Below are 22,873 nucleotides of genomic sequence, written 5' to 3'. Positions count from 1 at the left end.
AGTCAAAAACCCATAATGTGAAGGAATTTTCTGCTTATTATGTTGCTATTCTCTCATTACCATATACTTTAGAAGCTAGTAAGACAAAATAATCAGATGAGAGATCAAGAAGAGCAACAAGCCTCACTCGCAAATTAAAAGCAGGTGGCAGAATGAGAGAATAACAAGAATGGGGGAGGGTTTCTGATCTGGAGGAGAAAGCGGACGTGGCTGCAGCTCGCTGAGGCCAAGGCTCCACGCACAGCCCCACCAAAGCCAGGAGCGTGGCAATCCCACCAAGATCCTGTGCTCACGCAGCACCGCTGTCTGGGGTATCTTCCTTGCTCAAGTAATGTGAAACCACAGAAAGAAAACTCCCTCAGATAGTTTAAGTTACAGAAGCTTTTGTCAGTCTCGAACAAAGCATACAACTGAGGCAGTGCCACTAAATTAATAAATGAAAGGCAAAGTCTCAACATATATTTATAATCTAAGAATATAAAGCCTTCTACATATACCACACACATAATTCTCCTCACAGAAAGATATAACACACCTAATATTACCCAGGACTAATATATGTAATGCATACATGAATGTTTTATAGAAAACCTAAATCATATGGGTACGATATAGATCATATGTGTAAAAATAATCTCCTCTAAAGAGTTTTTTCACATTGCAGCCTTTTGTACTATCTTTCCAACACACCCAAACAGCAGTTTATGGAGGGTTTGGGGTTTTTTCCTTTAAATAATATCTGCACATTTTGTAAGACAATAAGAAAAGAAAACCATTCAGCACAAGGAAGCAAAGTGGGTTTCGTCTAAAGGGTGAGATCTGGTTGCCTGAACACAAGCATTTAGTGTCATTTTAGGAAGGGTGAGCCACCATCCCACTTGACCTCTGGCTGCTGGTTTGGAGCATATGGGGCTTCCTAAACCCAGCAGCAGCTCTACCACCTGCAAGATAAGCTGGTGCTGGGTACCTGCGTTTAGGCACCCAAATTCTCAGTGTTTAGAACAACAATGTATCAAATATTTCTTTTGTGGTGGTATTGAGTAGATTTTAAAGTTAAAAAGCTGAGCATATTACACACTGAAAGTGGATATTCCTTGTTATCCCGATGTTGAATGTGACTTACAAGGCCAAGAAGTAGACAGCACAACCAATAACTAACCTATCCATAACAAACAAGTGGCTTTACAGATGGTAAACATGCTTCAACTCACCTGCAGTTTATTTTTTAATATTCCTAGGCATTTGGGCTTTAGTCAGAATCTTTTCCAGTGTTTCCATAGTCCAACATTTAAAAAAAATTAGAGCAATTTCTAGGAGATTCACAGACCAGAAATGCAAGCGGTCTAAGAAACATGACAGGCCCATCTGTTGGATGAGTATTTGTCATTAACTTAAATAAATATAGCTAGGAAAAAAAAAAAAAAAAAAGGAAAAATGGGGTTTTGTCTTTACTAATCACCAGAAGGGTACCTCAAACAACCTTAGGGTATAGTCTGCAGGAGTTCGTAACAAGGAAGTGGCTGTGTGACTGGTAAGTTAGAAACTTCACCAAACTATTTTCTTGAGCAACTTGGAGGACTCATGGGAGCATCTAGATAGAGAGGGAAAAAAAAAAATCCATTGGGTATCTTTCTTCTGTTGTTTATGTTATTGACCTGATCACTTGGCAGAGGAGGTGACTATGTGAAGTCAAATTCTCAAATGGTTTAATTCAACGCAGCTTAATTCAGCTTTAATTTAGAGCTGTTTCATTGACTTCAGTCCAGCTGGGCTGATTTATTCTTGCTAAAGAGTTGGCCCCCTTCTACTGTAACTGGTGAAAACTATTATCCACTGAAAGCGCTATCATAAAGAAAAAGGTATTGAGAGGCATAGTATGAAATGGAGGGTGTTGATATACTGAGCACTAACAATGTTTATAGCAAAAACAGCTCACTCTTTCATTGCTGTGATTACAGTTGTCTTTTGTTACTATGGAGCAAAAGAAGAACATCTTTGTTGCTTGGAGGTCCACGTGCTTCTCCTATTTATCTTGCACTTGAAATCTTTACCCTTAGATTGTGACAACATAATTATCTCCATGGAAACTAACCAAATTGTCATGAAATGGAACACTTACATAAAATTTGGACCCTGCTACTTACTGAGTAAGCATACATACTGTACAAACCACCACTGTGGATATATTTCATATAGGCCCTCTTGTAAGGATGTTAGAACATAATGGTTTTCCTGTTTCCATTCATCCAAAATATATCATTTAAATGCATTAAGTTTTCATTAATGTCTTAATTGTTCAGTATAATGAAGAACTACTCTTGTTTCAAATACACATATTTCTACCTAAACTGGGTTTATGATGATTTATAGGGCAGTACAACGTATGGAAGCTATCATCAAAAGTAAGGATGATTCACAAAACTTAATTTTCATTTCTGCAACCTGAAAACACAAGTCTAGCAAGGAGAATGTTTCCTAATATGAGTTAGAAGAGAAGTTCATGTCATGGAAGCTTACCAACAATGAGGTAATTCCTAGAAGAAGAAGATTAAGTATGGGAGTTCTATTAAAGTGTTTTTTCCTTTGGTGCTTTTGAAAATCCCGCTGCACGCTATTAGTTGCAACTTTGCTGGGCCAATCCTATTAGCTATCTCCATCAAGTGTTCACAACTTCTGCTGAAAGATATGTTCTTCCATTTCAGGGCACATTTCATAAATTAATTGCAGGCTTTTTGCATTTAACTTGCATTCAGGTTTTGGTTGGGGTTTTTTGTTTGTTTGTTTGCTTGTTTTTAAGTCAGCATTCGTTCATGCTTTGGATATTATATAGAAATCCTTTAAAACTTTGCAATAAAAATTAAAATACTAAAAAATCATACATATATATTAGGGGGTAGAAGAGAAGTAAAGGAATTGTATGGTAATGCACTAGACATCTGGAATATATTGCAGCTGTCTAAAGGCCAAATTATTTTTAGCCCTCTCTTCTAAAGAAATGAGTCTCCAGTGATAGTGACTCTGTCTGTCCCTTTGAATTTGTTGTCCTATTACCCTTAACAGACAGGCAGCATTGCCAGAGAGACTGTTGTTGAAGATTTTCTTAAAGTCAGAGGTTGGTTAGAGGCCAGAGTCAAATACTGTCCCCACTAAGGGGATGCTCAGAAGACTGTCTTTGTTCTTTCAGTATTACTACTGGCTGCATATGCTGAGGACAGGCTTACCCTGACTTCACAGTGATATATACTTTTGCTCCTCTAACTATATGACAACTTAGAAGCTGTTGGGGAAAGAGTAGGAAATATTAAATTATACACCTTCAGTAGAAGGCAGGATGAGAATATGGAAAGACTTTTAGTTACTGCCATAGAAAAGACAAAATGAGGAGAAATAAAGTTGATGAGATAACAGAAGGCATGAGGAAACCAGACAGAAGTCTGCAAGAAAACTTCATTAGGGAAGGTTCATAAGGGACTTGTTCCTGGAAAAACAAGTGTTCTTTTATGGTAAAGCAATTAACTGGAATTCACTGTTGAAGGTATTACAGTTCTGTAAATTATTTCAAGAGAACAATCATCTAAATATACTAATGTTTTCTGTTCCAGGTGAATACATAAGGCTTTTTTCCCCCTAAGCTACTCATTTCTAAAACTGTCCTGTGCTCCAACAACAGCAATTTCATCCCACGTTGTATTTAGTAAATTGCACTGAAGTGCATGAAGTCTTCTCATAATCTCTGTAAACATGGCCGTATATCTAAAGGCAACTATTACATATGGGTCATTATCTATTCTATTGCTCAATATCTCCTATTCATGACCATGTCATCACAGTAAAAATGAAGTTGTTTTGCATTTAGATCCCAAGGAAGATGCTCTAATATATATAAAATACAAATATTTCCATAAACATAATTTGCTATTCATATAGTGGATTATATCATTCATATAATGCCTTTAAAACAAACAAAATATACATCCCCAGATTTAAGCAGATCCACAAGCTTCAGGGATTTTGCTTTGAATGCATTATTACCTGCATACATATTATCTTTTCCTGGGCAGTGGTTATGGTTGAATCTGAAATATCTTGGAGGTTTTGTCACCCATCTGAAGCTTAAACTAAACTGATTCAGGAAAACAAGAGGCCAGGCACAATGATTTTCCTGAAGCTCAGGATCATAACACAGCTTACACATATGGTGTGGCACCTGGTGCTTATTATGTACAAATCAAACAAGCTCATCATTCTTATAAAGCATTTCTCCAATATGAGCCTGTTAAACCCTGTTTTCTTCTACTTCTCTATAATATTTAAACATCATGGTCAAAAGGTGACAACCACCTACAAGAACATACCAGTTTGCCATCAGGGAATAGACTGTGGCTGAGTTCCCTCCTTTTAAAGACTTTCCTTTTGTGGTTCTTTCAGATTAGGGCACACAGTCCACCTACAACAGCTGACAGCACTTAGCAGTATATCCCTCCCTCATTTTATTTAATAAATAAATAAATAAATAACAGACAACAACAACAAAACAGAACGTGTCTATAAGAAGTAGCAGAAAGCCTGTAAAATCAATGAAAAAAAAAATCAAACTGTTAACACCCTGCATTTGATTCAACTCAAGTCCTGGTGTAACAGCTGGGTGACTGCAGTGGTTACCCCAGCAAAATAGATAGCCAGTGCAGAATATTCTCCAGTGCAGTTTAATAAATTGTAACCCTGTAGCATAGGCCAGATTCAGTGATTTTTAACTTGTATAAAAGTTTGGATTCACTAAAGCTTCTTGAATGTAGAACAAAATTTGGAGAGTCAGGCAGAGAATACTAAAAAATAACTATAATTCAGAATAAAAAAAAATCAGAGCTGATACATATATCTCTACAAGAATCCATTGTCCACATTTTTCTGAAATAGTTCATTATGGTGCTATTTTGTGATATTTTCCAAATCTAATTATTTTCCTAAAAGAAGTTTAATGTTTTTTTTCCCTCCCCATAGTACACAGCTCATGATATTTAACTGTGACATGAGGGAAAGCAGTCATATACAAGTAATACATCATCAGTAGCAGATGAAGAGACTATCAGTGGTATCTAGCATTATAAAAAGATTTTGTGGGTAAGTGAACATATATTTAATCTCTGTTAACTTTTTTTTCCCCCTGCAATTTAGGGTAAAAGCTTCACTGTCATTGCAATACTAAAGCATCATCTATCATAAGAGGAACAAAAGACCAAAGCACTATTCAAAGATGATAACATGAAAGGCTTTGGGGGCTTTTCATGCTTCCAGTCACATGGCTCTGAATCTTCCCTTTCTCAATTATTTCTGTGTATTACTAAAGAAAACTGCGCATCTATCCGATGACAAATCTAATCTGGAAGTCAGGATTTAAAATAATACTCCTGCTAAAACACAAGTTGTGTGGATGCAAGCCTCGAACGCAAGCCTTATTTTTTTCTTCTAGTTTTCATAGCAATTTTACTACATAGGTGAAGGTATGTGTCATAAAACAATTTATTCTTAGTGTCAGTGTATTCAGGTCCCATGGCTATTTATTTATTAGATCTTTATAAAATAACACTTGTTTTCATGTCTATAGTGCTTTTCTCTGAGGACCTCAAAGCATTTCACAAATGATAATTAACAACACCCTAATCATATTTTTATTCTCATTTTACCAATAGAGAATAATGGGTGGGTTTTTTTTGTTTTTGTTTGTTTGTTTTTCCTATATTTTTTTTTGAAATCTTACAATAAGCCTATGGCAGAGTTAAGTACAGAACCCATAATCACAGATAACCAAACACATTGCTTTGAACGCAAAAGCATTATTTCAGAATATGTCTTGTTTGGAACAATTTTCTAAGCTAGTAATTTTATAGACAAAATGCAGCAGAGCACTGAAGTGTTGGTGTTTTGTGTCTAGCCATAGGTACATGAAGTATTTATTCACATGTTGACATGAATTGTGTCTATGTAGCCTATGAGAATTCTTTCTTTTTCTGTTTTCTTTCTACTACGTCTTCAATTTTTCCACCTCTCATCAATCCTCCAGAAGTACAGCACATGCATTTTAATGGGGAATACATCAAAGCTCCACAATGATGCTCAACAGAATGCCAAACTGGTGAATTGCATCTCACAGACAAAACAAAGACCAGTCTAAACACTTTACGTATGTGCATTTTTTAATCTCTGCACACAGGAATATACTTGATGTATTTTACTGGGCTCAACAGTATTCAGCTGTGCTTCCACTGTTCAGACACAGTTTTTGCAGCCATCTAGAAATATCAGCAAGATCTCTAACACCTATGTCTGTTAGAACTTTATCTATGACAACAATCCTGAAAATGTCTTTATATAACATATTAAGATTCTAGTTGAAGAATTAATGCTGAGAGAGAGAGAATGAGACATTTGGATTCTTTTATTTGCAAAAGAGCACATAAAGGGAAAACAATTTACTAAGTGGAAATAAGCTATATCTTAAATGGCATCAGCTCTATATAGTATTGCATATCTGCTAGAATCAGAGGCAAGGATGAAAGCTTGAGATGGCATGTAAGACAGTTCAAGAATTTCATCCATATCCAATGTGCTCCATCCATGCAGGAGTGGTGGTGTTGTTGTTCAGTGCCTCTCCCTTCTGTAGGATCATTTCATTTTTAATGGAATAAATACATAAATTTAAAATCTGAAAGCTTGCCTGCAGCCATTAGTTGACTATTGACAATAGCCATATATTTTCCATGAAATATCCTTCCTTACATCTCTTAACACTGGGAAGTCAGAAGGCAGAATAAAATGAAACCAAAAGTTGAAAATAAGTCCCTAAGCCATGAAAATGTTGGGTTGCCCTTACTTTGTGTTGATTATTGTCCTTTTTCACATGATTACTACTATCAGAGCCTCCCAGTACTGAGGACAACAGCCAGTAGCACATAAGATGACCAGCCTCTGCAGGATACAGCTCCGGTTGCACACCAGCACAACTCCACAGCAGCAGCAAAGCAGCTAGCAGTGCAAAGCTGGTGTGGAGCGACACCTCAGGCACCAAAATCTGCTGTTATGGCCAACCAGGCACGTCAGAAATCTTATGGCAGAAGCCGTTACAGCTGTTTTACTTACACACAGGTGTGCTTCACCAGGGGTTAACACATAAGCACCAGTCATGTGGCATCAGCAACCAAAATCCAAAACCTTCTAACCCCAGCATCACTGGAGGTGTGAAAGAGGGGCACCATTCTGCCCTGGACAGACCGTAGGAACAAGGATGCCCATGGCTAGGGGACAAAGTCCTTCTTTATGTCCCTTGAGTGCCCTCATTATCGACACTGACCAGATCACAGAGGAAGCTGCCAGGATCTGATGGTGAACACCTGGGCAGGTCTGTGGGCCATCCCTCACAGGCTGCTGAGACACCTCATCAGAGAAGATCTAATAAATCTGAATCATCCAGCTTTATAACAGCTTTTGTTTTCTTCAGCCAGAAATCCAACATTACCTACAAGAACAGCAGAGCGCTGATGTCATTTGTGCATCGCACACTGCAGATTTCTGTTTTGCATTAAAAAGCTGAAGGATATTTTGTTCTTAGGTGCATAGCTTGTTAGGAATGCTATTCGGACCTGGAGGCATGAAACATCTAAAGAAAAACTAAACTGTTCACAAATCTTAAAGACTTTAGAGTCCAGGCAGACCCAAAACCAACCTCCCTCCTCGCAGAGAGCGAAGTAGGCTCACATTCATTCCCATTTTTGCATTGATACATAACTAAATTAACTGGGAGGTGAGAGGTGTAGCTACAGCTGAGTGGAGGCTACAAAAACCAAGCTTCAGAGTGGAGGAGTTTGTAAGAACTTGTCCTCCTGAGAAGACAAAACTAAGTATGATATTGTCATGGAGACAGCATCCAAGCAAAATGAAAGTAAATAATACATTAGAAACAAGATAGCAGGAAAAAAAATGGATATATATATTTTTTTAAATTAAATACTCTTGCCTAGTTTTCCTTAGCTAATTAGCATCCCTTCTTAGCGGTTTAAGTAACTGCTCATTTAGATCAGTGAATGATTGCTCTGAGATTAGGGTGTGGGAAAATCTTTCTGTTGGGAATAATCTACTTATGCTACTGTTTATTTGAAGCAGTGATAAACATAGAGATTTTCCTTCCATATGTGCCAAGTATAAGAGAAAGCAGAATGATTAATGAACCCTTGCATTTTGCCAATAAATTACCAACTTCAGACGGAAATTTATAGTTTTCATTAGTACAAGATATTACAAAAAATCATAACTAATTTAAATCATTTTCATTGCAAGCTATTCTTGGGTTTTTAAGAATGTTTATATTATTTCCATTTGATCTGCTGGGAACGACATTTTGCACACCATTATTTATAATCTACAAAAATTAATTATGCTTCTAATTAACAGCATGCAAATAAATTATTGCTCAAGGAGTTATTTATTCAGTTGTAAAGCAGGAGCTTTAAGACTGTATATATATATATATACACACATTTTAATCATGCTTCTAGGGTTTTCTGGTTTTTTTTCTTTTTCTTTTAATTTTACTTATTAATTTCTTCCCAGATTTCTAAGGTCCATTAAAGTTGGTCTTTTGTGAAAGTTTTTCAATGCTCAAAATTATTTATTCCTCAATAACCAAGGACTGGATAAGCTTCATGTGCATTTCCTTTCTGTGCAAAGGATAAGAAGTCTAAGAAAAATAATAATGGGAAAGAAAAACCTGAAACTATATTGACGGCTAATACACTCCCTTCTCAGGGCTATTTAATGAAATTAGCAGCTGTGGAATATGCCAAAAATAGCTGCAGAGATGGACAGCTAATCCTCTTGAGAGTACATAAATTGGACAACCATAATACAGAATGCTTTCTTTTGCCCTAATGTCTTACCCAGTGGTAATTAGAAGGGGTCACTTTGTGACAAAGGCGGGACGCCCTGTCCCACCCTGCTCCCATCCCTTTTCTTAGGCTCTCGCAAAGCTGCAATTTGGTGTCTGTTCTCACTTGTGGGTTGCAAGTGGACCTCAATAGCTTGGTTCTGTCCCCCTCTGTCTCTTTGCAGTCTCCTACCAGCTATTAGGTGACAGAAACTGTTACAAAAGAGGATGAGTGAATGCAGCCAAACAATTACTTTGTGCCTGCTTTCCATACATTTACAAGTCGATGGTAGAAACAGTCATAAAAATATTTTTAACTGATGTTGCAGAATATTTAGAGAAAGTGCACTTTGCATCATAAATATTCATGCATCCCTATTTAAGAAGTAACTACTCCACAGAGGGTGTCAGGGAATTGTAGGTGGTGTTACGTCCAGGCAGAAGACCTCCAGTTTAGAAATGCAAACAACCGGGAAAGAATTTGAAAACATTTTATAGACTGCAATATGCTTGCAGAAATGATTTCAAACAAACAACCAAAACAAAAACAAAAACAAACAAAAAAACACACACACAAAAAAAAAAAAACTCCATTTTGGGCTTGTGGACAAACACAGGGTAGGGAAAGAAGATAACCCTATCAAATTCTTAACTGTTAAGCCACAGATGTCCTGAACTTACACTTTTTTTAAAAAAAATGAGGATAATAATTAACTACTGAAATAATTTGTTTGAGGAACCTGGCACTCTCCTGCCCTCCTCTCTGGGCAGCCAGCCCTGACAAATTGACCCTGGGTCTGTCCCCTCTCCCTCAGTGGGAACCTACAGCTGGACCAGGTCCTGCGCCCTGCATGCTCTTACACAGCCGTGTACAATGGGTTGTTCTGCTGCTGGCCACGGTCCTAAAGAGTTTGGGGGTATGCTTCAACCTTGAGGGGCCTCTTGGTTTGGCAGGCAGGGTCAGTGCAGCTCCTTCACATGTGTCTGGGGGCCCTTGTTCTCCAAAACATCCACATATTCCCTGCCTGAGTGATAACCGAGCTTACAGCTGTCACTCAGAGACAGATGCAGAGATCCCCCTTCCGCAGCATCCAGCAACGTCAGCTAGAGTTGTATGAACAGAGACTGGAATTATGAGGAAGGTTATCACCTGACATTGAATTTACTCACCAATGGTGTAAACCCACGTCATACAGGGATCCCCTAAACACTTTTTTTCTTTTTAAGTAATTGTACACACACTAAAAACCAAACACTCCTTCACCACAGGCTGTCTGTATTTCTCTCCTTTTCCTAACATCAGCTGAGGTCTCACACTCACAGAAGGATGAGCACACACAGCCCACACCCTGTGGACACCCTCACAGGCCTGCTTCTGCAGAGCTTGCTCCTTGGCTTTGCCGCCAGGGGCAGGGTGGGGTGTGCGCGGTGGGTGCCCTGCTCTCCGTGGAGCTGCAGAGGCACAGGAGGGCTTGGGGACACAGCCATGAGCTGAATGAATGAGGTAATTAAAATGAAAGAGATTTTTGAAGGACACAGTCTCGTATTTGTAGATGGAGGGAAGGACTGTTGAAAAAGAGTTTGTCACTGGTGAGAGTTGTGTGCGCCGTGGCGCCTGATGTCTTCCCTGGAAACACCTGCCAGCTCCTGCTCTTCTGGTGGGGCTGCTTGCTCCCTGGGGAACGGACTTGGTTGCAAACATGAGCTTTTTATTAGCTGCCACGGATATTCTTGCTTCAGCCACCCACCAGCTACGGTAGGCCCACTGCCGTCCTGTGGTGGGGCCTGTCACGAGAAGGGAGCACAGGTTGTGGAACCAGCAAAACCACATTAACAGGGGGGCAAAACAGGGAATAAAAGAATGTAAAGTGGTACCAGCAACCCAACGTGACTACAAAAAGAAGGGTCTTGTCGAACCACAGAATACGATGGAGCTAAGACTTGCGGACTTGCAAACTTACAATAGTACTACAGCAGTTTTGCTTTAAACACAAAGCACATACAGAAGGAGAAGTCTTCATTTCAACACTGGTCCACGGTCATCTGTTTTTCTCAGTAGTTGCCATGTGGGTCGTGTTGAAAACATAATGAGCGTATCAAAAGGTATGTTGGACAGTTTAATAGAGAAGTCTAATAAACAGATGTTAGTAATGAACAGCTACCAAATATATTAACATATCATCTTTCTAATAAAACGTAGCATAAAGTAGATGGATTGTGATACTCAACAACCTCAGTAGTGGAGTTAAAATTGAATTATATGGAAGAAAAAACAGCTCTGTTCTGATTTCAAAATTATGATGATCTACTATTATGATCCATCACTAGCAGAGCAGTAGGTGAAACAATAATAAATCTCTGTTATTTATAATGCAGCAAATCATAAGAAGTATCATGAGGAGTTATAACTCATTTTCATTTCAGGTCATAATTAGACATCTATTGCATTATATTTTTGCATAGGTAGATCAGTAGCATGGTAATTCATAATCCATCACACAAAATCAAAACAAATGCAAAATGAGTAAAAAAACCTATTTTTCTCCCCAGTGTACCTAATTTATGTGTTAAGTAACTGGAGTGAGTACAGAGCACAAGTGAAATGCAGAGTATTTTATCTATTGTGATGATATTTTAATACTTTGTACAAAATTCACTAATGGCTTTTGAATGAAAGAACTCAAAAAAAAAAACAAAACAACATGGTCCCAAATTTTACCAGTTTTTGCCATCCATATTAGTTAAAAAAACTAATGTGGATGATGATTTGCCAGCCAGATAGTGGCTGCAGGTTTCCTTCTTGGTTACTGAATGCATGAATTTTCAAGGAAGCTTAGTAGCAAACAGATACTGGTTTGCATTTGAGGGAGAAATTCAGTTAGTTTACCTCCTCTCTTTTCTTATTTTTTACCCCAGTATATGAAATTTTGTTCCTTTGATGATGCAGGAAGTGCAGTGTTGCTGAAAAGCAGCAACTGTGATATCCACCTGTTCAGATCAGTGGAGTTTATTATATCAGGGATTAGAGAGTCCTAGTTGTATTAACACAAAATTTCTCTCCAAAGCAGAATGAAGACCATGCATCTTATTCTTCATAAATACTTTCGCTTATTTATTTTAGAAAGCAGCACAAGATTATTTTGACCACAAAGATGTCAAATTTTTCTTTGAGCTACTGTAAGAGAAGTCTGGCCTGCTGTAGCCAAGGTGCTATGTTCTGGGACCAACATTTTTTTGTTGTTTGTTTGTTTGTTTACCATATACCCAGATTTCTTATACGCAAGGTTTCTGAAGCACAGGAACTGCCCGTTACAGATGAAAGCAAGGCACTGTATGTTTCTTAGCAGCACAGCCCAGCAGCCACTTCTCAGAGGAAAAGACAAGCCTGGGTGGCTCCAAGGCAACTGGAGACCATGCAAAAACCCAGCAAACACACGAGACATCTGGGAAAAGCTATAGCAAACTACTTCAACCTCACACGGGTAGTGGTATTACACCTGCCCTGTGTTCCTCAACGTGTCACATCTCCATCCTGTCCTGCTACGACCTTTCACTTCAGCTCTGCCCCTGCACATGGGCTCCTGACACCTTGACCCATGTCAGCAGTGACAAACAGCACGTTTCAGTTGTGATTTACAGCTGGCCGGGGTCAGACTTTAACATCTCCAAGCATTATTTTACAATGCTGTTGATTATAGATTTATTTTGTGAGAACATCTGTCTTCCACTTAAAACGTATCCTGTCATTATTTCCCTCTTAAGGCCACAGCTGGAGAAAGGGGAAAGGAGCCACGCTGTGTCAAAACAAGGCAACTTTTGAAGAACATTGCAGGAAACACAAAGGTAAGCCACACATTAGAACAGCTACGTGTGCTTCACAACATGTTACTCAAAAAAAAAAAAATAATGACAATAAAATCAACCAATTATTAGTGTGATATCTCCTCGTTCAGTGGGGCTCATTCACCACACCCAGCCATCGGAGCCAGCAGGGTTAACCATGTCCCCTCCCAGGCAGGCTGTAAATACAGTGAGAGAGGCTCTGCCCCTTTGTGTCTACGTACTCCAGGTTTGGTAGAGACATCTGTCTGATAAATAGCTCATTTTGCAATCACTATCATATAATTTAGTATTTTGACAGGTGCATAAACTTAACATGAGCTTTATATAAATATTAAACAGCCTTTCTAAAAATGAAAGCTCTGAAATGAACACAGTTCCCTAGGCCCGCCTTAATAATTATTCTGAGGAAAGGTTTTTCTGAAGAAGAAAGGGAAAAAGATTTCTCTAGTGAGAGAGTATTGGAGTAATTTGGTTATATTGTACCTGGATTTTCTGAATATCAGTTTCAGGTGCTATCAGGCTGTACCAGTGATGCTAGCTCTGTTACCAAGCCTTGCTTCCTTCCCTTGTGTTTTTTTTTTTTTTTCCCTGTTTGCTTTTTTTGTTGTTTGTTTTGGTTTTTATCTCCTCTTTTTTTTTTCCTTTTTTTTTTTTTTTCCTTTTACGATTCAGGCTTATCTCTTTTTCACCATCCTGAAGGGAGATGTTTGCTATAAATCTGCACAGGTATCACAGAATGGGATCAAGGTTGAATGAACACACAGGAAGATTTAGGAAAGTAAATACATGATAAAATTAATGAAGATGTTCCCTCCCGATGCTCTTCCTGGTGCATTCCCCTTTCACCCTGCGATAGCCTTGCTATTGTCCACTTCCTTCCTCTGCAGCCTCTGCTCCTGTCCTCGCTGGGCACGTCTTTGTTCCCGGAGAGGCACTTAAAGGATAAATCCCTACGTCTTTGTGCTGCTTTTTTCCCCTCCTCTTTTTTTTCCCCCTGACAGACATTGATTTTTACACAGAATGCACTCTACTCTCAGCACTTACTGCAATCAACATGAAAATAGTGTGGTACCACTTCTCAGGATACCTTTCTTGTTTTGTCTCCTATTTTAAAAGGATCATTTAAAGAGAATGATACAGCTGAAAGCTGCTATTTAACTTCTCAAAAATAGTCTCTTTTTTGTCCTTAAATACACAATTAAAAATAACCTTTTTGGAGGTATTCCTTTTTTGCATAGTAAGACTTCTAAAAACTAGTGGTCTAAATGTTCTCCACTCTGTCCTAACAATGACAAGTTGCACCAACTGCATGATTTATTTTAAAGATCCAATCTCTGTAAAGATAATTAAGTAACCTGTTACTGACTTCATACAATAAGAAAAATGCATCTGAGCAGTTATGAGTTGTCCAGCACAACTGAAGGAGCCAGTGTCAGGGCTGAAAATTAAGAGCCAGGAGCTCCTGGCCCTTAATTCTTCTCCATGGCTAAATCTAATATCTTTTCCTGGCCAAATATCACATGCATTCCTCAAGAACCTGGCAGAGGCACACCATGCTAGAGAACAAAATCTTAGAGAGTTCTGCAATGTAAACCATATCATCTCTGACCCTTCTACCCCCCATTACTTTCACATACATTTGTTTTTAAACACCACATTTATCTGCTTGTAACCTATATTTTTTTATATTGATGGCAGCTTTGAGAAACATCATAAATGCTATACATATACTCCACTAGTTGTGGTTTTTTTTTGCTTATTTACTCTTTTTTTCTTTTTGTACTATACCAAAACACTTTTAGAGTAAATTTAGCTTTGTGATGAAGATTTTCCTTTTTTTTTTTTTTTTTTTTTTTACACATCACCCACATTTCAATCGTTTATGTCCATATTGTTCCCTGTCAATATGCAGATACAAAGAGAAAAAATATCCATGCATCATTTCTATTAAGGAGCAAATTCTGCTGGCTATGACACTGAAGGTGAAGTTTTGAAAAGATAAACTTTCCCACAGGGGGGAATGACAATTCTAAAAATGTTTTTAAAACGGCAATTTATTAATAATGGCCTTATGCATACACAATTACCGTGGAACTGATTTTTGTGACATATCAGAAGTAAAGCAAGCAAATAAAGTCAGATTATCCAGAACGTTCATTTAATTTATTCTTTAGTATTCGAGTGCTGAATATGTTTTATTGTCTTGTTTTATTTTAGACTGGTGAGTTGATCAGATAAGCTCTGATTCCTGATATCGGGCTAGCAGTTATCTTCCTTTAATATGCTCAGTACTGCTTTATGTATGAGCTGGATACCTGGTTCTGCGACTCTGTGTCATCATGATACTAACAAAGCAGATGAGGAAAGCCAGCCTGAACTCTGCTCAAAAGTCTAGTCAAATAAATCTGATATTTAATCAATTTAGTTTATTATTTAAATGAAGGTGCTCACCTCAGGTTTAGGTCTTGTCTGTGCTATTTATATACACTTGAGTGATCTCATCTGTGGAAAAGGATGAATTAACTTTAAATATATTTCACCACAGTAAGTTAATATGCATAACTTCTCGTAGCAATATATGTAATATTCCAACATCAGAAAATGCAGCCACAGGCACATGAGCTGAAACTTCAGACCAACACTAAATATAAAATACTTTGAGTTCAAAATCCTGTTGATTAAATGCAAATTCCAAGAACATTTACCAGAAGTTTTCATGAAAACTAAATCTATTTCCTGTCTGCTACATCAAATCGATTCTAAATCCTACAAACCTTTATTTGACTATTGCTATACCACGTTCCTTTGCTTTCTTCCTTGCATGAATAAATCCCCCGAAGACCCTCATTATTACTTTGCTAGAATGAGTCAAACTAAATAGGATATTTAGTTTGTGTCAAAGAACTGATTTTTAAGGACCAATTTTTCCAGTAAAATATGGGCCTCACTTAAGTAAGAGAACTCCCAAAATATTTAGCAGCAGTTATTCTTCAGACCCATCTGAATTTCATGGACAAGTTTTATCATGTGTGATTTCCATTCCATTTTCTTCATCTCTGTTATAGCGTAAAATTTCATCAAGTGTAAATGTCAGATCTTTTCTTTATTATTTGCTAATGTCATAAAAAGCTGAATTGTTTGCTTTGTTAAAGGGCTTACTGAGCATTGACTTTTCTTTATTTGTATTTTACTACCAAAAATGTTTTAAAAAATAAAATAATAAAAAATCCCATCTGAAATGGGATTTAAATAACAGAGCAAGGTTTGCCATTATCATAAATGTATAAAGTGCTTTGTGAGTAATAAAATGGATCATGGATTCTGGATAATTCAAACTGAAATGTTATGTTCAGTATCAAGATTAGATTACATTAATGTAGTTCATTTTAAATGGTTTAAAGGCCATCAGATGCATGTGAAAAGAATCTGTATCATAACTTAGAATAAATAGACTGAGACATTTGTTTATAATGTCAGTGCTAAACAAATCTATTACTACATTTCTGTATGTAACATTATGTTACCACTGTTATTAAACAAGCAGAGCATGAAGATAAATTATAGCTTTAATTATAAACATTACCTTTGCATATTTATTAATTTAAAATGAAACAATGTTCATGAACCTTAGATTATTTATATTTGCTAACATTTTAATTAACTTTGTTTTATTTATGTTACTTCTTTGCTGCTGGTGGTCATACATAGCTACTTAACTTGTGCAATCTAATTTATCATACTTCATATTATCCAGGAAATCAGACAGTGCTGTTTTGGTTACTTTTGGTACAAGATACATATAAAAAGTAGAGCTAATGACTAATGGGAAAACCCCTTGAAGCTCACTCACAGGCAAAAACTCCAGCCTTGCTTTTTTAAATTACATCCATCTACCCAAGATGCCAGTCATAACTCAAAGAAAACTCTCTGCTTACCCTGAAATGATTCCGTTTGACAATATGTCCTTGATTCGATATTGCGAGTGTTCTTTCTTAAAGAGATTTGGGAAGAAAAAAGTACTTCAAGGACTCCATGTTTATTATAGCTCAATAATGAGCAGATAATGGGCTGCATGGAAGTATTAAGGTCATAATACAGCCTGAAAATTTCCTTTGCCTGGTTCGAGTATATAAGAAGAGAAACTGCTGAAGTTTCAAATCCCTGGATGAGTTTCAAATCCCTCCAACTTCCAGACAGAAAATGGGAAAACAAGCTTAACAGTGAAGACCTTACTGCTGCTTTATGACGAACTTCTTTATAACTTTCCATCAGTCGAGCTCAGCTGAAGTCAAAATAAGACTCAGCTGATTTCCACTGCCTTCGCCAGCACCTCCCCAGGCCCTTATGGCAGCAGAGGGGCAGCCCCACTCTGAGCAGCACGGGCTCTGCTCAGCCGTAACCCTGACAGCCTAGCAGAGGGCGGTTATACCAGAGTTTGCCTTAGGACAGAGGTTTATGTACAGCTGGTGGTGTGGTTAAGGCACAAAGGCATTCCCACACAGCTGCTTTTAAAACTCATGCTAAATTCTGCTATTAAACACTTGCTTCTCCTTACATGGATTCTCTTTGTCCCACACATCTGGGAGAAAATCTATGTAATGTTGTCTTCGGTTTAAACACTAAAACAGGTTTAACACCATCATTGTGTTTTGCATAATTAACATTTTATTTTTATAAATTTTATAACTAAAATGCAGTAAGTATCTTTAATATCAATAAATATATTTTAAAATAGATGTCTTTACATTTAAATAAAAAATATTCTACTGTAGTCCTCCCTCTAAGTCCAGAGTTGCCTTAGTAACTGCAAGTCAGAGGCACTAAAAAGAACCAACTATGCAGGCCTTAGAGAGGAATGAAATACTAATAAAATTTTAATATTAAATAGAAAGCTTAAATTAAGTTTTATAAAGGATTTACACTCTGTGATCCTTATCTTTATTATGCTACAGCATCATATATTCTGAAAAATGAGGAAGCTCAGTATGTCCCATCTTCCACTGGTTACCACACCAGGACCCAATCCTGCAAAATTTTATGCCCCAAAGGGCTGAAGATTACTTGAAATCAGCACAAGCAGTCCAATGCAGTGAGCGCTCTACAAGAAGCCGCCGGTGTCTTCCCTACTGCAGCCAGGGGCAAAGCTGTGGTTTAGGATTCTGATCTAGCCCTGTCCCATCTGAAACAAAATAAATTGACCTGCAGGTCACTCTCTCCCTTCTAATATTAGAGTAACAGAATAAAGTATAGGTTATTTTGAAGTCTTTCTCCTTGGCACAGAGGAGTTGGACTTTGTGGGCAATTCCCCAGAATCTCAGTTCCCCAGCCATAATGTAGCTGTCTAACTGACCATTTGCCTGAGATATGATCCTGCTGCTTTAGAAAATTGACTTTATTTATTTATTTTTACTCTGAGCCCAAAAAAGGATTACACTGTTTTAACAGATGTCTTAATTCCAAATAAGTGAGCCCAAATGGTGGCACTTTCCTACTTTACACATCCCAAACCAAAACTGTCTCCAGCTTTATCTAGGACAACCTACATTTGTGTCCTTAAGTCATAGATACCACACTGAACGACAGTCCCACAAATGTCAAAAAATATCCTTATTAATTGTTAACTGCCCCTTTTTCAAAACCTTATCAGTAATCCCATCTAAGAGCAGTTGAAACTCTTCAGTGAGGTCACATGTTAATTTCTGATAATCATCACTAAAACCGTCTAATTATTCCAACTCATTATTCATTATGACTACTGAAACCTCCTTTATCAGCTCTTTTGACCTCTATAGTTTTATTATTCTTTAAATCATTTACAGCATGTCTCTTGCCATAGCTGAAATTGTAATTAACCTTAGCGATATCATCAAATATTTTACCAGGTTCTTCACCCAAAACTTTAGAAAAGGTCAAGAATAGTAGGCAGAACTAAAAATAGAGCTTGACCACATAAAATAACCTTAGTGGTAGACTGTATTCATTCAAGATTCAGGATGTGAAGAAAAAAAAAAGTGAAATTAAAGTTATGTACAAATGAAAAAGTTACAATCATCATTCTTCCTTTAAAAGTATATTGTCTTAGTTCCTGCATTAAAACAGTATTTTTAATTATGTCCAATTAAACTCAATAAAACAATTAATATTAACTCTCAGGGTAATTACATCTCTGAGCTTGACAAAGATCATACTTCAACCAACATGCTAGCAGAGCTTGGAGACTAAATAAATGTGTGGCGTACCTTGTAAGGTCATCTCCCTGATGTTATCATCATTGACAAAGCAGTGAGCACTGCAAGAGCAGAGCAAGATGGCAAATGCACACACTTGTCTGATCACGCTTTTGCCCAATTTTCTCGATAGTCAAGAAACATCTCCTGGCAAAGCTTAGCAGAACTCTGCACCATTCTATCCCCTCTTAACAAAAATGGAGGAGAAAAGCAATCTAGCCATGCAGAAATTAAGATAGGAAGTGCCAAGATAATGCAATTTTACTTTGTATATGCTGGAAAAGCTGGCAGAGCAGAAACAAAAGCCATCCGTGCGTGGTGTACCTGGGGAGATGCTGCAACTCCGCTGTTCTTGTTTCTGCTTTGGAAATGGTGAGTTACGGAAATCTTGGGGCATATTTCCCACTATTTCAGCAATTTTACTCCTGTGCAAATGTCTTAGGAAGGGCAAAAGACCTATCAAAACCTTTTTTCATTCCAGAAAATATTCTACAAATTTTATAATACCATCTTCAAACATCTTAGAACATGCCTGAAGACTAAGCAATTAATGATATCACTCAGTCTAGTTAAAATTTCAAACAAAAGCATTTTGTTTAGAATTCATTAGCTTGGGTTCTGTAGAATCAGTATCCTACTAATCCAAATATGTAAAATTTTATTAGAAAAGGACAAGAAGAAAGCATGATGTTATTCTGATCCATTTTTTCTGGTGGACAGAAACCCCACAAGAATGATATACCACACCAAATTATAACGCCTCCTACTGATGATAACAGAAGTGTCACAGTGCAAAACTGAAACAAGGTGCTATACATTTATTATTGTAATGTGTAAAATTTATTTCTGGTTTGAATTATATTTATCCACAATTTAGTTACACTTTTCTTAATTAGTTCACTTTTCCCCAATACCTTCATTAGTTCACATCAAGAAAACCTTAGGAAAAGAATTTGAGTAGAGATAATACTATTTCTGCTGTGACACATTTAATATTGTTCCAGATTTGACAGTTTGAAAAAAAAATTAAATCCACTATTACCAGCATAAATCTTTCCATTGCACCTTAAGTACAGGACTTGAGTAAGGATTTTAAAAGTTATATTTGAACTTCTATTGTGATAGCTTCCTGTTTGGAAAAATAGAGAGGAGATGAAGCAGTGCTCATGCTTGTGAACCCCTGAACATCCAAGGCTAAATCCCACTCTGCAATAAGGCAAGCACCTCTTTTAAAGGTTCATCTCCCTGACTTCAGTGAGCATTTTCCCAGGGGCACATCCGGCTGCATTTGAGAAGGAAAGAGGAATAACTGCACCTAAGCTTGGTGCAGTTGGGTCTCCTGCCCTTTCCCTTGCTGGCAACTGGTACAAATAATGACAAGGAGATGCCGATCATCTTTGTTGGTTGGTGGGATAACTTGCAGGTCCCTTCAGACCAGACCAGGTAGTTCCAGGGTGCAGTGCCCATATTTGACACAAGGGAGCCACGTCTGAGTGTCTGGGACCTCTGCAAACATCCTCTTCACTTTCACAGCCCATACCTGTGGTGTTCCACGGATGGCGTGTATATCATCTTAATAACACACCAGTTTAATCAGGTCTGCCACAGTACCTTGTCAATCATTTAATTGACTGTGGCTTATATCATGTGTATTTAATAGTTGCATGATTTATCCACTTAACCAAAAAAGACAAATATTAATATTAAACAGTAGACTCAAATAAGATAGTTTTATTTCTCTGGATTTATTTTATTGTACAAAATAAAGCTCACAAGATAAATTTGTAGAGGAAAAAAATGTTTCTAATTATACCTTTCCAGTCGCTTACAATGAAATCGAAGCATCATTGCTGATCAGCTAAAAAAGATCTCATTATGTCCCTAGCACCAGGTCTTACTCTAGTAGCAGGCGATCTTTTGAACTCCCCCTTTCTTCCAGGTTGGCTGCATACAGCATTTGTCCAAAAGGCTGCAACATGTCTCATGACATTTCATAAGCTTTATAAATTCCATTTTTCCCTTTAGCTGTTTCCTCTAGTAGTTTTAAATCAGTTTATCTCTCCCACAGTGCAAAGGTCCTGACCTGACATGGACCTTTGACCGTCGCAGTGCTAACACAAGAGCTCACTTATCAGATCCGAGTGCCTTGGAAACCCAAAGACAGCTGGCACTTACAGAGAATAGGAGGTTAGTAAAATGAATGATGTTGTACTGAAATGCACAAGGTAAATATTTTGATATGTTAGAAGAGCATATATACCCTTAAACCTCATCCATATGGACACCACATACACATGGGGCTTGAGCCAGAAAAGGAGCTGAAAAGTGGCTGATCCCCATCCGAAAAAGTTGGATTTTTCCTCCCACATTTCTATTTCCTATAATTGAGTTTTAAAATGAAAGGGAGGTTACTCTGCTCATCCTTAGGCATCCTGGAAAATTATTGGAAGTCAGAGATGTGTGACCTCTTTCAGACACCCTATGAAGGGGCAACCAGGTGCAATTCTTAACTCAATTTTTCATCTAACCCTTATAACAAACATTTGAAATAAAATATTTTGGGGATATCTGTAATGATATTTTGATATTAAATGGTAAGCATAGGTAGATGTTATTTTACCAACAATATCAATTTGGTCATTTTCAGGAAAATTAGCTTTTTATTTTTTTGCCTAGAAAAAGAGCTTCAGTAATTTGGGATTTACTTAAGGTCTTACAAAAAGAAAGAATATAGAGCACAAATGATGTTTCCTTCAGAAAGTCACTCAGCTTTCACCACTGGTGAAAAAATGGAATATCTATGGAACAACCCCTATTTAAATCGTAGCCCTGTATGGGTTCAAGGTTCCTATTGCTGCCATGTTGTTCATGTTTGCTAAAATGTTTTTTAGTATCCGAAGGAAACTCCTGAATAATTATGTAATCTATGGTACCAGAAATAGAAGAGGGAGAATTCACTGCCTCCAAAATTAGACCACTCTCAGGAAACATCTGGAATGACAAGATAATTAATTTGTAGTTTAATGGAGTAAATTTAAAGGCATAAGTTAGGTAATCAGTCTTCTTTACTGCATTAGTTTGACTTGATATTTCATGTTCCTGACTTCCTCCACCATCTCTAGGTCTATGCTGGGGCCAAGACAAAGAATCACCAGTTCAGGTTTGGATTTAGAGCAGAGGAAGTAAAACTGTTGTCGCACTCTGCACAGCCCCATCCCAGCACAGATATACCGAAAAACAGAATACCCATTATCAAGATGCAAAAGGGACCTCAGGCATAAGAGCCACATTCTTCTTCATGCTCTTTGGGATTCCTCATACACACACACACACATATATATACATGAAGAGTGACAGTTATCTGGATAACAAGCAAACTACTTCCTAAAAGCTGTGAAACAGCTATAGCTAAGGTTTCCAAACTCATTTTAATTGTGAGCAGAACAGAGACCACCAAATCTCATCCAATAATCCATAGTTTGCATCTATACTTAGAGATATGCTGTGATTTAAGGACATTAAAGAATGGACTGATAACTGTGTCTTGTTAATCATTTCTGCTCTTTAATTATCCTTATTATATCCTGCTGAGATGTGGCATCTCAGCTGGGTTTAAATTCTACTCACTCCAAGAAGGAAAATTAGCCTCTTAAGGAGAGTAATATGCAATGGCTCTCCCTGCCAATGTTTTTGTGAACAGATTCAAAAACATCTATGGGGAAAAAAAAACTAAACCCTTGGCCTTATGTATCTGCCCTTATAACTGGACCAGGTGACCACTTCAGGGATCTTTCCACGATAAACTTATGTCATGCTTCATTTTAAATTTTGGTGTTCAGCTGTTGCTGGATGTCTTGGTTTGGTTTGCTGGTTATGTGAGCCTTAT

At 37.5% G+C, this 22,873-nt stretch overlaps 2 long non-coding RNA genes across 2 annotated transcripts; one reads left to right on the top strand and one right to left on the bottom strand.

The window, feature by feature from the left end:
- Positions 1 to 2,397: 2,397 nt before the first annotated feature.
- On the top strand, positions 2,398 to 22,464 carry LOC106045274 (uncharacterized). The gene is made up of 5 exons (XR_001212694.3): positions 2,398 to 2,527; positions 5,002 to 5,121; positions 12,680 to 12,760; positions 21,056 to 21,174; positions 22,110 to 22,464. It is a non-coding gene; the product is annotated as an uncharacterized lncRNA (long non-coding RNA).
- Positions 10,594 to 17,326, bottom strand: LOC106045272 (uncharacterized). Its single transcript, XR_001212691.3, has 3 exons — positions 16,696 to 17,326; positions 15,212 to 15,262; positions 10,594 to 10,702 (listed from the first exon to the last, which is right to left on the bottom strand). It is a non-coding gene; the product is annotated as an uncharacterized lncRNA (long non-coding RNA).
- Positions 22,465 to 22,873: the final 409 nt, after the last annotated feature.

Source organism: Anser cygnoides, chromosome 12, assembly GCF_040182565.1.
Source record: "Anser cygnoides isolate HZ-2024a breed goose chromosome 12, Taihu_goose_T2T_genome, whole genome shotgun sequence".
NCBI classification, from domain to species: Eukaryota; Metazoa; Chordata; class Aves; order Anseriformes; family Anatidae; genus Anser; species Anser cygnoides.
This window is presented reverse-complemented; position numbering and strand designations above follow the sequence as displayed.